At 35.5% G+C, this 4,056-nt stretch overlaps 1 pseudogene; it reads left to right on the top strand.

Moving 5' to 3' along the window:
* The first annotated feature begins 1,102 nt into the window (after window positions 1–1,102).
* On the top strand, window positions 1,103–1,717 carry LOC107475066 (eukaryotic translation initiation factor 5-like; annotated as a pseudogene).
* Window positions 1,718–4,056: the final 2,339 nt, after the last annotated feature.

The raw sequence follows: 4,056 nt of genomic DNA, 5'->3' as shown, positions 1-4,056 counted from the left end.
CGACAAAAGAGAGAGGTTGTACTCTTTTTTTCTTGATCAGATTTTTATTCCTATTGTGTTTTTCTTGACAAGGTTTTTAATGAAACAGTCATCTTTACAAAGGATATTGTACTCCTTTTTTTATTAAAAATTTTTTTCATTGAAATTTTTTTAGTAAGATTTTAATGAGGCATAATCCTAAATAGATATTAAAGGAGGAGTGTTATGATAAGGATGGATGTTTATTTGATGTGCACGACTCAGTTTCTCAAGAAGAAGAAGGATCAAGTTCTCAAAATGAATTAAATTAATAAAGTTTGAAAAATAAGACCTTGGTACGTCTATAAATTGGGGCAAGGTCTCGGACAACTTACACACAACAAACACTCATCTCTCTCTTTATTTCACAACACATATATATAATTAGTGAATATATATGTGAATCATTTCTATTATATTGAGATAATAATATTGATGAATATTAATACTAGAATCATCTATTTATATTTTTTTATTTTATATTTATTTCCTCTTCTTTATTTATTTATTTTACAACATATTTCAAATTTTTTAGAAGAATAAGAGGGACAAACAAGACTAAATAGAACATTTCTAGTTGTTCAGTTATTCTTTTTGCTTTTTTTCACTATTTTTCGAGAATGAACTACCAACCCGGTCCCTGTCTATTTCCTAGAATGACAATATGATACCTCAAAATAAAAATGATCTACTTCGGTCATTGTCCCCTATTTTCATGACACAACGCAGTTTCTGTGGATCATTTTCCATCAAGGCCTGACTGAAACACTGAGTCGCTGAGCTATCACGTTAGCAAAGTGACTTGTCACGTTAGCTTGCGGACGTATTCGTTTCGTTCTTAGTTGAACAAGCTCAAGTGGATAAGGACTTAACTATCCACCTCTACATCTTAAAAATGACGTCGTTTACGCTGAAGGAAATCCTTCGTTGATGTGAACCTTCCGTTGTTACTGTTAGCAGTCTTCTTTGCTTGTTCAAAGAGCGGACCTTTAATTACCAGCAGCTTGTCATCATACTTGGAATTTTTGCATCGTCTACCTGACTGTGTTTGGATGTCTTTGCAACTTTTGTTGTTGAAGCCACCATGGCCTCACAAAATATTGGTGCTGCAAATAGTGATGATGCCTTCTATAGGTATAAGATGCCCAAAATAATTACCAAAATTGAGGGTAAAGGGAGTGATATCAAGACAAATATTGTCAATATGGTTGATATTGTCAAGGCATTGGCAAGGCCAACCTCTTACATAACCAAGTACTTTGGGTATGAACTTGGAGCCTAGTCAAAGTTATGAGAAATCTGGTACTTCTCATGTTAATGGAGTGCGCGACACTGCAAAATTTGTTGGTCTTCTTGAGAACTTTATCAAAAAATTTGTTTAATGTTATGGTTGTGAAAATCCCAAAATTGAGATATTGACCAAGAATCAAATAATCCAGCTGAAATGTGCAGCTTGTGATTTTATGTCAGATGTAAATATGAGGGATAAGCTGACTACGTTTATTCTAAAAAATCTTCCTGAAGCAAAAAAAGAATTAAAAGATCCAAAAAAAAGAAGGTCATGAGAAGATCTGAGAAGGAAAGATTGAAGGAAGGTGAAATGGCTTATGAGGAGCAGAAGAAAATCAAGAAGAAGATTAAGAAGAAAAGCTCTTCCACTTCCAAGAATGGCACTACAAACTACAAAGTCAACCATTAAAAAGAAAGCAGGTGCCTCTTATGATGACCATGTATATCCAAAGCAAGTAAATGGTTTTCTCCTGTGCAAACGACGTTGTTTTTGAAGACGTATAAAAAATTGGCAGTTAAGCCCCTGTTCATTTGAGTTTGTCTAACTAAACACAAAACAAACATGTAAGCAGGCTAACATAACAGATTACATTGCTTATGTGACATCTCAGCCTTGACAGAAAATGACCCACAGGAATCACGTGTCATAGAAATAAAAGACAGGAACCGAAATAAATTATTTTTATTCTATGGGGTCGCGTTGCCTTATAAAAAATAGACAGAGTCTAGATTGATAATTTACTTATTTTTTAATCTGGTTTATCAATAGACATGAATTACTACAAAGACAAAATAAAATTCAAACTCTTGATAATTATTTAATTATATTAGTTAACTAATCATTAAACCAGTCCATACTAATTAAAATATTTTTAGTTATCTAGTATTTTATTCGAGTAAAGACCTAATTCGATCCTTGTCCATTTTCACGAAGGACAAATCGATTCTTGTCCAAAAAAAAGGGACACTTCGATCCTCAACCTTTTTATTTTGGGACAATACGATCTCTCCGTTAAAAAAATTGTTAAATAATAACAAAAATTAGTTTTGTGGGGGGTTTCAAACCCCCAGAAAAATCTTTTCAACAATATAACCAATTACTACCACTACCTTTTTCAATTTTCATCCTCATTATTATCACTCCTACCTCTATTATTTTTATTGTGTAACCATACTTTATCATCATCATTATCTCCTCTACCGTCATTGGTGCACGAATTTGTAATCCGTACAACTAACCAGCAAGTGCACTGGGTCGTCCAAGTAATACCTTACGTGAGTAAGGGTCGATCCCACGGAGATTATTGGTTTGAAGCAATCTATGTTTATTTTATTAATCTTAGTCAGGATTCCAATAAGATTAATTGGATTTAATGATAAGAAGTCAAAGTATTTGGAATAAGGAATTGTTACTTTATTAATGGAGAATATGTTGGAGTTTTGGAGAAGCTTTGTCCTCTGAACTTCAACTCTTCCTTGAAATCCTTTTCCCACACGCAAGGTCCCTTCCATGGCAAGCTCTATGTAGGGTGTCACCGTTGTCAATGGCTACTTCACATCCTCTCAGTGAAAACGTTCCTATGCTCTGTCACAGCACAGCTAATCATCTGTCGGTTCTCAATCAGGCTGGAATAGAATCCATTGAATCTTTTGCGTCTGTCACTAACGCCCAGCCCTCAGGAGTTTGAAGCTCGTCACAGAGCTCCTCACCCCCAACAATGGAGTTTAGAGACTCATGCCGTCACAAAGTATGTAATTCAGATCTGAAAATGTCATGAGGTACAAGATAAATCTCTAAAAGTTGTTTAAATAGTAAACTAGTAACCTAGGTTTACAGAATGTGAGTAAACTAAGATAACTGGTGCAGAAATCCACTTCTGGGGCCCACTTGGTGTGTGCTGGGGCTGAGACTAGAGCTATCCACGAGTAGAGGCCTTTCTTGGAGTTAAACTCCAAGTTATGACGTGTTTTGGGCGTTCAACTCCGGATCATGACGTTTTTCTGGCGTTTAACTCCAGACAGCAGCATGTACTTGGCGTTCAACTCCAAGTTACGTCGTCTATCTTCGCGCAAAGTATGGACTATTATATATTGCTGGAAAGCCGTGGATGTCTACTTTCCAACGCCGTTGAGAGCGCGCCAATTGGACTTCTGTAGCTCCAAAAAATCCATTCCGAGTGCAGAGAGGTCAGGATCCAACAGCATCAGCAGTCCTTTTCAAACCATTTTGAGTGCAGGGAGGTCAGATTCCAACAGCATCAGAAGTCCTTTGTCAGCCTCCTATCAGAGTTTTGCTCAGCTCCCTCAATTTCAGCCAGAAAATACATGAAATCACAGAAAAATACACAAACTGATAGTAAAGTCCAGAAATATGAATTTTGCTTAAGAACTAATAAAAATATACTGAAAACTAACTACAACACTCTAAAATCTACATGAAATTACCCCTAAAAAGTGTATAAAATATCCGCTCATCACAACACCAAACTTAAACTGTTGCTTGTCCCCAAGCAACTAGATAAATAAAATAGGTTTTAACAGAAATTAAGAAGTAATAATATTTTAGAGTTTAAATGAAGCTCAGATTCTTATTTAGATGAGCGGGGCTTGTAGCTTTTTGTTTCTGAACAGTTTTGGCATCTCCCTTTATCCTTTGAATTCTAGAATGATTGGCATCCATAGGAACTCAGAATTCAGATAGTATTATTGATTCTCCTAGTGTAGTATGTTGATTCTTGAACACAGTTA

Source organism: Arachis duranensis, chromosome 2 (assembly GCF_000817695.3).
Source record: "Arachis duranensis cultivar V14167 chromosome 2, aradu.V14167.gnm2.J7QH, whole genome shotgun sequence".
NCBI lineage: Eukaryota > Viridiplantae > Streptophyta > Magnoliopsida > Fabales > Fabaceae > Arachis > Arachis duranensis.
This window is presented reverse-complemented; position numbering and strand designations above follow the sequence as displayed.